A 12,719-nucleotide genomic window follows, 5' to 3' on the forward strand; every position below is an offset into this window, starting at 1 on the left:
TTTTCTGGAAGAGGGCATTCTTTTTTTATTCAACAGAACTTTCCCATAAAAGCATTGTATTACCTTGCATTAAGGTCTCTGGATGTTTTTGCATTATTAAGTTAATGGGTAGCTAGTCATCATTTTATGCTAGCAAAAAATGGAGAGAGAGAATTCAGTTTCTTGAGGTTTTTGCATATTGACTGCACCAGCTATGAATCAGAGTTGAGTCCCACCAAAGCTGGGTACTGCCAGGCCAACACAGGAAGGCATGCAGAAAGGTGTGCAGTGGCCTGAGGGTTGAACTCCCTTGGGGGACACTGTGGTTTGCAAAACTTACTTAAGGTGATACCGGCCCTGCTCAATTGAAATATTGCTAGAATTCTTCATCTGCAAGTGTGAGGAAATAGTTTGCTCCCCTCCCATTTTGTAATTTTCAGAAAATGCTTCCTCCTCTTGTGTGCCTGTTTCTCCTCCAGTGCAGTGTACAGTGCCACCTTGGCCGAGGGCTGCTTTCCTATCAGGTACTTAAAGCCAAACTCACTGTTCATGCAGTTTGATTGGATAGTCAACATAGGCAGCCGATTTGGTTAAACTGACTATTCTATGTGCGCCTAAAAGTAGGCCTTTAAAAGAAAGCCAGAACCAAGCATGTTGGCTTTTGCCTTTAAAACCAGAACGTGGAAGGCAGAGGCCAAAATAATGACACGTCCAAGTAAATAGATGGTGATTATTTTGAGAGGTGGTACACATTTTGTACATACTTTAAGGGTGGACCTTGAGCTTCAGTAACCATGTCATCTTGTGACCTCTTGTTACAGCTGTATCCTGACCTTACAGGCTTATTTTCTTTGGGACAGAAAGCAAAATTTGACGTCGTAACTCTTTGCCTAATCGCTCCTAGGCAGGGTCATTGAGAAGACGCCCCCACTGGGGTGCATGAATTGTACATTGCTAAATTTTGTGGAAAAGTCACCTTTTCTGGTTCCCTTCACAAGTCTGTAGCCGCTCCGTATCATGGGACTGGGATGAAATGAGGTTCATGTGTGTGGAGGTGAGGTTGCAGAGGAATGGATGCCCCTTGGCCCGATGCTGTGCACACGCCTCCAGAGCTCAGCCCTGTCCAGCTGTCACTCCCCTGCTGTCTGTCGTGCTTTCTGTCGGCTTGCAAATTTGCACAAGTGAATAATTCCTCAGGAAGAGTTTGCACATGTATCACCTCACCGTTCTTTGTGTAAACCAAATGGGATTAAAGGTTTTCAGCACAAAAGGCTGACTTGAATGGTCTGTACACCTACCAGCAAAGGCCACAGTGAACTAGCAGACAGAACCGGTTTGCAGGTAACGTGGGCAGGAACACTTGTCTCATGGTGTTTCAGCAGACAGACCTGTTGATTCTCCCTGTACCCAGAGTAAATAACCTTTCAGATTTTATTGTCTTGTTGAGGCTGCCTGTGTTTTCTTCTGTTTCTCTTCTAAAAGTTATTTCCGTGATTAATATTTGAGAGGCATTGCCCTTGAACTAAAATTCCATTGTGTATTAAGGAACTAGTATTAAACTAAGCATTATTTTGTGAATATACACTAATCTGAGATATTAAACAACTAAGGCAAAACAAAAACTCTGCATTAGCCATCCAGCCATTGTTAGGATGTTGTGAGTAGATATTTATGGTGTGTCCTTGAATGTTTAACTTGGAATATTGTCTACTTTTGTTCAAATCTAGGCCTTTTAAGGGTATGTTAAAATTCAAGATTGAAATGTGAAGCCCTTGACTAATACCTGTAAGATGTTTAGAGGACCTTTTTGGTTGTAATTACTTTCAGTGAGAGTGTGTAAAAATCAAACTGATTTTTATCAGAGGTTAAAGTGAAGTGGTAGGAGTTCATCAAGAAAGGCTCTCCTGTGCTTTCATTACTGGGTTGAAATTTGCCTCCACTTGAGATCCCCAGAAATGTATGGTGGCAGGAGCCCTGTTCTTTCCTCAAGGGAATGCCTCCTCCCCTGCTGTGATAACCTCAATCACTGCACCTCCCTCGTGCACTTGACCCTCCTCCAGGGCCAGTGGCATCGGTCCACCCCTTGCTACTTCTGTGGATGGTGTGAGTGTGAGAGCTGAAGGAAGTGCTGCTCAGATCCATTCTTATAGGACCTGGGGGCACACTGTGCCCTGCTGGGATTGTCTAATCGCAGGCTGCACTCCAGTGTTAGAAAAAAGCTGGTGGAGACTTGCAGCGTGGCTCTAAGGTTCAGAGTTCTGTAGTTTGGGGAAAATAAATGCTTTGTATTGCTTCTTCGGTGTCACCTCAGTATTATGACTGTACTAAATGCAGGAAGGCGGCATGTCTCTTAGAGTGTGCTTTGTTAAATGGGTGCCCGTGTTTGCCTTCTTAGTCTGTCAATGTTACAACCATTTGATTGAGAAATTGGTAAAATGTGAAGTTGTGGGGAACCCTGGCTAAAACCAGAAATGCTTGTGTAAAATGTAGAGATCGAATCAGGCAGGAGGTTTTTACCAGCTGCCAGCACAGCCAGATCAAGGAGGAAGCAGCGAAGTCTCATCTGCAGCGGCATTTGTTGGAAGGCATGGCAGGCCCAGCGCCGGTGTGCTGCCATCTCATTCATTAACCCAGTGAAGACAATGTGACTGAGGGACTGACTGGCCACGATACAAAGCTACTGACTTGGGTTGTTTCCTTGTTAGGGTGCACCCTCTCACTCTAAAACATTGTGGTTGATGAGAAATAAATCTTGTACAGATGTCCTTGAACTTGTTTTGTTATACAGATGTCCCTGGTCTTGATACCTGTTAAAACATGGATATTCAAATCTACCTAAGTGCACTCTAGTGTCTTCCTGCATGCCAACCACACCTCAGCATGGGTCTGTCTCCCCAGCTAATCAACCCACAGTGTCAGTCCTGACCTCTGTACTGGTGGTAGCAAAACTTTGTGTTTACATGTGCTATATGTATATATAGTGCCTACATAAGTTTAAAAATTTTTAACTCTTGTGCAGTTCTTTTTTAAAAAACATTTTTATTTTATGTGTATGAGCGTATTGCCTGCATGTATTTGAGTGCACCTGTGTTGTGCAGTGCTGCAGAGGTCAGAAGAGGGCTTTGGATTCCCCTGGAACTGGAGTTAAGGACGGTTCATAACCGCCATGTGGATGCTGGGAATTGAACCCAGGTCCTCTGCAAGAGCAGTCAGTGCTCTTAACTGCTGAGCCGTCTCTCCAGCCCCTCTTGTGCGGTTCTTTTATGGAGCTTTAATTGAAACTCTGGCTTGGGAGGTTTTTGTGTTAATCATACCAAGCTTTATTACTTGCTGTGCTTTTTCTTGCTAAGAAATTAGCAATAATCCCCTAATTACTTAACTTTAGTTTAAGTTTTTGTGTTCTCCCTCCCCTTTCCCTCCTCCCTCCTTTCCTCTGTTGGCTGGGTCTCCCTCTGTAGCACAGACTGGCCTAACCCTTCTGCCCGAGTATGGGCAACCTCGCCTGGCTCTTGCTGTCTCTAGAAGTGTCACGTCCTTCTGTATTTTCACCAGCCCCCCCGCCCCCCCGTTAGACTTTGCTCTGTGAGACGTATTACTTCTGGGGTTCATAGATGCAGCATGGTTTGGTGACTCTATCCTTTTCTTGGTATTTGAGTCACCAGACAACTCCACCTTCAGTTTTCCCCCAGCCAAGCAGGGTGCTGTGTAAACATTTTCCCTTCTTTCAGCAGGTTCTCCCTCCCCTCAAGTTCACAAGTTTTAGACCCAGCCTGTGTTTTTTTTTTGAAATTCAGTGGGCCTTATCCTCAGTAATCTAGGAAATTTATTTATTTATTTATTTATTTATTTATTTATTTATTTATTTATTTATTTATTTATTTATTTATTGTAGACCAGGGTAGCTTTGAACTCGCAGAGATCCACCTTCCTCTGCCTCCTGAGTGCTGGGATTAAAGGCATGCACCACCACGCCCAGCAGGAATTTTTTTTTTTTAAAAGAAAGAGTACCATGTATAGGTCTACTAGCATAGGTATGTGCTATTGCGTGTTGTTGGGTTACATTATTATTTTGAATCTTTGTTTATATTCATATTAAGCCCCCTAAACTGATAGAAGGCCAGAAGAATATAGCAATTAGAGTCTTACTAATCAGGGTTGCAGAGATGACTTGACAGTTAAGAGTGATTGCTGCTGTTGTAGAGGACTCAGATTTGGTTCCCAGCACGTTCATCAGCAAGTCACAACCACCTGTAACTCCAGCTGTAAGGGATCTTCATGCTCTCATTTGGCCTCCAGTAACCTGCACATACATACACTTAGGTGCGTGCACACACACACACAGGTAAAATGTATTTGGAAAAAAACCTTACTAATTACCAAAGTATCTAGTAATATATCTCAAAATATATAAAGAAAAAATGGACATGTGTAAGGAGTAGACTGATCTGCCGACGTAATGGGAAAAGCACATCTCTTCAGTAATGGAGCACACAGCACGCAGAAGGCCAGATTGCCAAGATTATTAAGGAAATGGAGTGTTAAATAACACAGCAAACAAATTTGAATTGGACATACTGCACTTTCCAGTGGAGAAATAAACAGTTGGTGAATCATTGGATTTCAGAAATGCAAGATTGGTTTAATATTAGAAAAATCAATGTGATTCATAAATTAGTGGATTAAAGTATATGATTGAATTGTTTATGAATATCTAAAGAATTTACAAAGCAAATTTGAATTCTGAGTTATATCAGGGTTTCTGGGACAAAACCAGTATGCTGAGGGCAGCTTTGTTCTCATGTAGTAGGGGATTTTTATTCTTTGAGTCAGGGTCTTAATGCATCCTCTCTTTCCCAAGTGCTGGGGTTACAGTTGTGGAACACTATGACTAGGTTAATTTTTTAAAAATTTAATTAAATTCAATCCATAGGGGAAAGTGTACCTAATAATAATAAATCTTAATAAAAAGTATTTAAGGCTATGCATAATGATGTACATCTGTCATCCCAATACTTGGGAAGTGGAGGCAGACATAGTGAGTTTGAGGCCTGGCCCACCTGGTCTACAGAAGACCCTGTCTCAGAAAAACCGAGAAGGATTTAGTACTTAATGAGAAAATGATTTATAGAACCCCCAAAACTTTATGGATCTTAACTAAAGGGAGATAAGATAGATTTGATTTTTATTAAGTTCTTAAACTGGCTAACAGAGTCAATGCAATTCTTATAAAAATCCTAATGGTTTTCATTGTGGAACTTGTGATCCTAAAAGGTAAATGGAAGAACAAAGTGTGAGGGAACTTGTAAAACAAGGTTGTACAGCACCATAAAATACAGTGATTGTGGGGCTGGAGAGATGACTCAGCAAGTAAGAGCACTGGCTGCTCTTGCAGAGGACCTGGGTTCGATTCACAGCATCCACAATAGCAGCTAACAACCATCTGTAATTCCAGTTCCAGGGGATCCAATACCCTCTTCTGACCTCCTTGGGCATTGCACGACACAGGTGCACATACACACATGCAGGCAATACACTCATACATGTAAAATAAAAATAGTAAAACTTTTTAAAATATAGTGATTGAAATACTTTGGAGTAGGGAAGTTTTCCATAGATAATGCAAACCAGCAATTCAGAAAAAATATGTGGTTACGTTGATAGGAAATACTTTTGTTTACCACACAATCCATAGACAAGAACCTCAGCCCCATCTGGAATGAGATACAAATAATTGTGATACATACTTCCATTAGAATGGAAGTCCACGTGCAAACCAACTCAGGAGAGATGGGACCAAATACAGGTGGGCATTTCATACAAGAAGCAGGCCCATAAACAAGAGATTCACCTTCATGTGGCAGTTGTGAAATGCTCATTAAAACTGTAAATACCATTTTCTAGACGCAAAATTGGCAGAAAGTAGAAAAGTAGCTGGACCTAGTGGCTCAGACTTGGAATCCTAACTACTTGGGAAGCTGAGGCAGGAGAATCACAAGTTAAATGCCTCCCTTGGCTACAAACAAGTTAAAGTTTAATTATAGGTAATTTAGTGACACTCTGCCAGAGAATTTAAAATAAAAAAAACATGGCTGGAAATACAGTTCAGAGGCAGAGCTCTTGTTTCACATGGCTCTTGGTTCAGTCCTTAGTACAAAAAAGGAGGAAGACGAGAACAAAAATTATAACAGCAACCTGTTGGCATGTGTGTGGGTATTGCAAAACAGGAATAATGTCATGGGAGGTTGAATGTAGAGATGCTAGATGATAGCTCGTGTGCACTGAGGAAAAACTTACATGCACATGTGCCAGGAAATGTGCAGGAATGTTCTTGTATATAAGCAATGTGGCCAGTAATAACCATAAAGAAGGAAGAGGGTTGGGAGTGTAGTTAGCTCAGTGGTAGAGCACTTACCTAGCATGTGCCCAAAAGCAAGGGGACTGTGTAGGACAGTAGGTGGTGAGGTCTGACTGGTGGAGAGCAGTAATGTAGGCAAACCTCAGAAGTCATGTTGAGTAAAGGAAGCAACTGAGAAGATCAGGCCCAGCATGGTTCGTACATTAAGTGAGAAAATCAGGCCCAGCATGGTTCATACCCACAAAGTTCAAAAACTGGAAAAAGCTCATGGTTTCCTTGGAGGAGCTCAGAAGCTTAGTTAAAATAAGCACTTGATAATGACATTGGGAACTGCTGTAAACATGTCACTTCCTTTTGGATTAATACATGAATTTATATGCCATTTGAAAGACCCAATAACCTATTTGTTTTTAATGTAATTTAAAACCTCATACGGCAGTATAAACAGATGAAAATAGGAAAATACTCATTGAAGAAAGAAGAAACTTGCTGTACCAAAGAGTAATCACATTTTTCAAAAGTGCAGTTAAATTAAAAACTGATGCTGGTGGAAACAGATGCACTAATGAGAAAGACTTAAAAAATAGCAACAAAGGCAAATACTTTGAAGGGTTTAGTGTCTATTAGCAGTGGCTTTTAAGAATCAGTCTGACCATGATGGATTGTTCATTGAAAACTGCTGGAGAAGATTAAGTTGATGTCTTAACATTCACCAAAGAAATCCCAGATGAGCTAAAAATTAAATTTAAAAGCATAGCACAGAAAAACAAGACATGATTTTTACCCCCAGGAGTGAAGTTTATTTTTTTTATTTTTTTATGTGTATGAGTATATTGTCTGCATGTGGGTAAGTGCACCCGTGCCGTGCAATGCCCTTGGAGGTAGGAAGAGGGCATTGGATCCCCTGGAACTGGAGTTAATGGAATGGTTGTTAGCCACCATGTGGGTGCTGGGAATTGAACCCAGATCCTTTGGAAGAGCAGCCAGTGCTCTTAACCACTAAGCCATCTCTCCAGCCCCAGAGAAGTTTCTTCTAAAGACACAAGCAAAAGCAGAGACATGCGACACAAACTCTGTACCCACAGTCACCTGCCATTGCCCGTTGTGGAGTGTTAACTCAGCTTGTGTGCGTACTTACGGGTACATTTTTAAATTAAGATTTTAAAAAATTGTGTGCATGTGCCTGTGTGAATTTATATGTATCATGTGTGTGCATTGCCTCTGCAGGCCAGAAGAGTGTCAAATCTGGAGCTGGAGTTAAGGTGGTTGTGAGCAGTCATATGTGGGTACTGTGGATCAAACCTGGGTCCTCTGCAAGAGTAGTATAGGCTCTCAACTGCTGAGCCATCTCTCCAACCCTTGTTTCTTTACTCTTCAAAACATTTGTAACTCTTGGTTTCTCCCTGTGCCTTGGTGGAACATCTTGTTCACTATGGAGACTGCTGGTTTAAAAGGTAAGGGAAGTTCACTACCCCACAGAAGTCCCAAGGTTAAGCAAGCCCAGGGTTGATACAGACAGGAGCCAACTGGCATCCTTAAGCATGTGCTGTGCTCTAACTCTGCCAGGCCAGCTTCCACGTGATGGCTCATCGTGATTGTCTGGATTGAGATTAGTAAGAACTGGGTTGAGGAGTGCCTAGTGGTTAGTAAAGCACACCTCTGGTGAGTCTTAGGGTGCCTTCAGAGAGGCTTAAATAGGGGTACACTAGTCCTGAATGTGGGGAGCACCATCCCACAGACTGGGGGCCCAGATGGAATGACAAAATGGCAAAAGCCCAGCATGTAAACCTTGTGCCTGCTTCCAGCACTCCAAGATGTGGGTAGCTCTGCTCTGCTCCGCAACCCACCCAGCCTTCTGAGACCACGAACAGGCTTCTCTTGAATGCTACAGTAGCCAGCTGTGACCCCAGCCAGCCGAAGAAGAGGCCTGTGTTCCCAGCATGTCTAACAGAAGCAAAACCTCCCAGAGGCCTGCTAGCTGGCTTGGTTCTTTTTCTCTGTCCATAGGAGTGACAATATGGGGTTGGGGTGAGAGGCAACACATGAACATTCTCAAGCTAACAACCAAGGAGAAGGGGCCATTTGTTTTCAGATGGTTTAAGTGGGCTAGAACTTGAAACCAGCATCTCCTCCCTCTCCCTCTTCCTCGCCCTCCGTGTGTGTGTGTGTGTGTGTGTGTATACACATACAGTCATGTGGAGGTCAGAGGACAACTTGTGGAAGTCTTTTTTCCTTCCACCATGTGTGTTCCTGGGATCAAACTCAGGTGGTCAGGCTTGGCAGCGGGCACAATTACCACTGAGCCTTTTCGTCAGCCTGAGTTTAGCTCTGTTTTTTTTAGTGTTACCATGTTGCCTTTGACAGAACATTTTTACCAATCAAGGATTGGCAATTGCTGACAGTTTACCAAAATGCTTGCATCCGGTCAGCATCCAAAAGCATGGGAAAGAGGCGTTTGGAGTCCTTGGCCACTGATTTAGTATGGCCAGGGGAATTCCTTGAGCACTGGGCACTTTCTTAAGCTTCCTTACTCAGGGCTTGTGTGACAGTCATTCTCCCACAGACCAGGAGTTCCTGAAAAATTAGACTAGTCCCTGGTGGTAGTGTGGAGAATTGCTTCCAGCCTACAAGAACAGAATGGAGAAGATGAAAGGTGTCAGCCCTTCCTGTGAACACAGGGAAGGACATCAGAAGCTTAAAGCAGGGTTGAAAGGGCTTTCTCCAGAGAAGGGCCAGTTTCCCTGAAGCACAGGCATGGGAAAGAAACAGAATATTCAAGGGTGAGGCAGGAAACAGGACTTAGAGACTCCTGGCAGAAGGAGCGCACTGTGGGTGAAGCTGGGACCTGAACTTGGACCAGGACTTCTGGGATGTCCACACTGCAGAGGGTGAATGCCAGCATCAGACTTGGATGTCTTGGGGGTGAGTTAGCTCCTAGGCCTACAAACTATCCTTTTGTAGGTCACTTCGCCTCTCTTTGTTTTTTTCTGCTAGAAAGGCACCTGGGGCTAGAGATTGGCTAGTGGTTAAAAGCACTGATTGCTCGATTCCCAGCACCTACATGGCAGCTAACAGCCGTCCTAACTCCAGTTCCAAGGGATCTGATGCCTTCTTCTGACCTCTGCGGGCATTGCACGACATGGGTGTGCTTACATACATGCAAGCGTAATAACATAAGATAAAAATGAATATTAAAAAACCAGCATCTTAGAACCTTCCCTTCCTCCCAGGTTCTCACCTTTGGGGACCAAAATGGCCCCTACCTTTGCTCCTGCTGTCCACTGAGTGCTTATGACATCTGTTGCATGGCAGAGCCACTGGTCCACTGCCTCAGGCAACTTGACAACACCTCTGTTCCAGTGAATTACCCACAGGTATGAAGTGATCTGGCCAAGGTCACCCAGCTGTGACTCTGAAGCCGGACTTAGTGATCACACACTCCCCAGGAGTGATGTAGTGCTTGAAGGGCAGAGCAGGTGGCCTGGAAGTATCCACCTCTCTGGTGTCCTCAGAACAAGCAGTGCTCCACAGTGGCCCAGCAGCCTGCATGGTAGAGGTGCTACAAACAGCCTCGTCAGCAGACAGCAGTGACCGAGCCCTCCATTTACAGGCTATCTCCAGGTTGAGGCACGGTTGGGCCTGGGGCCTGCTAAGTGCCCTAGCACATGGAGATACAAGGTCAGACTTTGTGGGGTACATGGAAGGAAGGTGCCCAGCAGGGCTGTCCAGAGTAAGAGCTCTGTGAGACCAGAGAGTCTAAGTGGCAGTGCCTACCCTGCCAATAGGACCAGAAAAGTAGGATGCCGTGGAGACTCGCTGTAGTCACCGAGTAAAGCAGGCCGAGGTCAGGCATGAACTTCTGTAGGGAGAGCTCATCCTAGAGTCCGTCATATTGGGAATCTTGGCTTCACCATTCGTTCACCGAGTGTCACAGAACCTCTCTGCCCTCCAGTGTCCTTGTGTTTTAATAAAAGAAATTGGCTTTGGTAGTGGACACTGGTGTTGGGGTGTGCCCAGCCTCTACTCACCATATCTGCTTGACACCATTTCCCTTCAACATGGCTGTGGGGGCGTGACCAGTGGAGGGGTCCTGCCTCCATCAGCCAGCAGAGAGACAAGCCAGTTAGCTCCCTTCCCAGAGCTGCATCTGTGTAGGAGCTGCCAGATCCTGTCAGTGGTAGAAGCCAGCCCTTGCCAGGAGTAGGGAGCACTGGGCTCCTGCTGCTGAGGTCCCAGCACCGTCCGGTGCTGTTCCTCCCAGAGGCTACAGCTTTCCATCCTTCATCTTGAGATGTATCCATTTTTGTTGCTTGTAGGCCATGTACCCTGAGACACCCCCCAAGAAAACTCATGGAGGCTTTTGCTTACCCTATAACCCCTTCTCCATAAGTGGGGTCTTTGTTATGCATTTTTTAAAGGTGTGCAAGTAAATGAAAGCGTTTAAAGAAGGGGACTTGGGAATCTTTCCATTTTCTTTCTGTAAACAAAGGAGACACTGTCTAGGTTGCTCCTTGTCTTGGCCCATTTTGTGTTGCAACAACAAGATACCCGAGGCCAGGTAAGTTATAACGTTATTCACGCATGGTTATAGAGGCAAAGGATTTCAAGAGTGTTTGCTGAGCTGCTAGTGAGAAGCCCTTGAGCCTCAAGGTAGAGAAATGGAAGGAGAAATTGATCCTGGGCAAAAGGGGCTGCTAGGGTGGTCTCCTTTTATGACAAACCACTGTCCCAAGAATGAGATCAATCAATAAAGACATCAATTTCTCTTTATGGCTTCTTGGTCTCTTATAAAGGCTCCACCTCCCCTCACTGATGCATTAAGAATGAATATGTAGAGTCAAACCATAATTCAAAACCGCAGCCATTCCCCAATCTATGATTCCCAGGATGGAGTGCCCAGTGATTGTGTCCCCAGAAGCAACCCTGCTCCGTCTTCTCATCTAGCTGCTGCTGACTTCAAAGTGAGAGGCCCACCACAGGCTCCAGGGCAGTGTGGACATGTCTGGAAGCCCTGGTCCACACCATTTAATGACCTGCCAAACACTTGTAGCTGCACCTCGCCTCCAGCTGACCATTTGTGAATTGCTTTTGCCCTGCTTCGTGACAAGGTGAAAATGCCTCTCCAGTCTCCAGGCAACAGCAGGTGTGTCTAGGCTCCCCTCTGCCACAGCAGGTCTCACCCAGCTGGCCTGCAGCCTTGTCCCTGACCCACAGTTTAGGGCCTCCCTGGCCATGTTCTGTAGGGTAGGAGCCATGCTGGAGGGCAGGTGACTGCCCCCAAGCCTGCAGAGCAGGCCCTAATGATGACCAGAGGTAGCCCACTCACCACCAGTGACATAGTACAGGGAGGAGCTCCTCAGGGCCACCCCAGCCTCAGTGTGTGTGTCTTGAGCCAAATGCTGAGTGAGCCCTGTGCTCAGCCATGTCCCCATCCACACGGTGCTGTGCAGGGGGAGCTGTTGTTCACTCATTTTCTGCCTGGGATCCTGCTGCTGGGTCCTGATCAGGGCTTCTGATCTGAGGGGTGTGTGTGGGGGGGAACTCAGGTGGCAGTGGGAGGCTAGCTGGTGATGGGTTTGGGCCTCTGCACCTCCCTAGACTGTCAGCACACCTGGGCCACACCCTGGGGTCAGCATCCTTAGAGGGCTTCATGGCCCTCCATTTATCCTTCCTACCCATGAGAGAAAAGTGAGCACTTGACACTTGGATCACCTTCCCCACATTCAGCGGGCAATGCTGACTCCACTGGGGAGTCAACAGTAAGGCCTCTGAGCTCTGCCACTGCAGCAGTGTGACTCCATCCCTGTCCGCACTAGTGTGGGTGACACACCCTGCCAGGAACTGGCAGAAAAAGACCGTAACTACAGTTAGTGGGCGTAGATGGCTTTTTCATTAAAGGAAAGCAGTTACCCATTAAAGTGTGTAAAGAACAAATTAGTGTGCTGTCTAGCCACGACCTGGTATTCACATGGCCTTTTAACTTGCTTTGTGGGGGGCTCAAATTAGATTCTTATTTTCTTTTAACTCAATAAATGGTTACTGAGCAGCAACTGTGGATTAGACCATCTCCATGGTAATCCAAGGCACCCACATCTTATTACAGCTTTATCTAGGCCACATCCAAGGCCAGGGTCCCTGAAAGGATGTCCTTGGGAACAGGCGATGGCTTCCACTATTGAGTGTTTCTGTTGCCCTGCTGTATGCCAAGCTTGTGCTGTGCAACATGGCACTTAATTTCAAGAGTCTTGTGGAGGAGCTGCTAACTTTTATTTTGGGGAATAGGATCTTGTGTAGCCCAGGCTGGCCTCAGACTTGTTATACAGCCAAGGTTGATCTTGAACTTCTGATCTTCCTACCTCCACCTCTGTCTTCCTGGGATTACAGG

General features: G+C 45.2%; 1 protein-coding gene across 1 annotated transcript in view; it reads left to right on the plus strand.

The window, feature by feature from the left end:
* Positions 1-2,813, plus strand: part of Cacul1 (CDK2 associated cullin domain 1) — a gene marked incomplete in the record, with an annotated part of 73,990 nt that extends 71,177 nt beyond the window's left edge. The window contains 1 exon segment of the mRNA XM_008827320.3: positions 1-2,813.
* Between the last annotated feature and the right edge of the window lie 9,906 nt (positions 2,814-12,719).

This window comes from Nannospalax galili, unplaced genomic scaffold (genome assembly GCF_000622305.1).
Source record: "Nannospalax galili isolate Female #2095 unplaced genomic scaffold, S.galili_v1.0 scaffold31, whole genome shotgun sequence".
Taxonomy (NCBI): Eukaryota; Metazoa; Chordata; class Mammalia; order Rodentia; family Spalacidae; genus Nannospalax; species Nannospalax galili.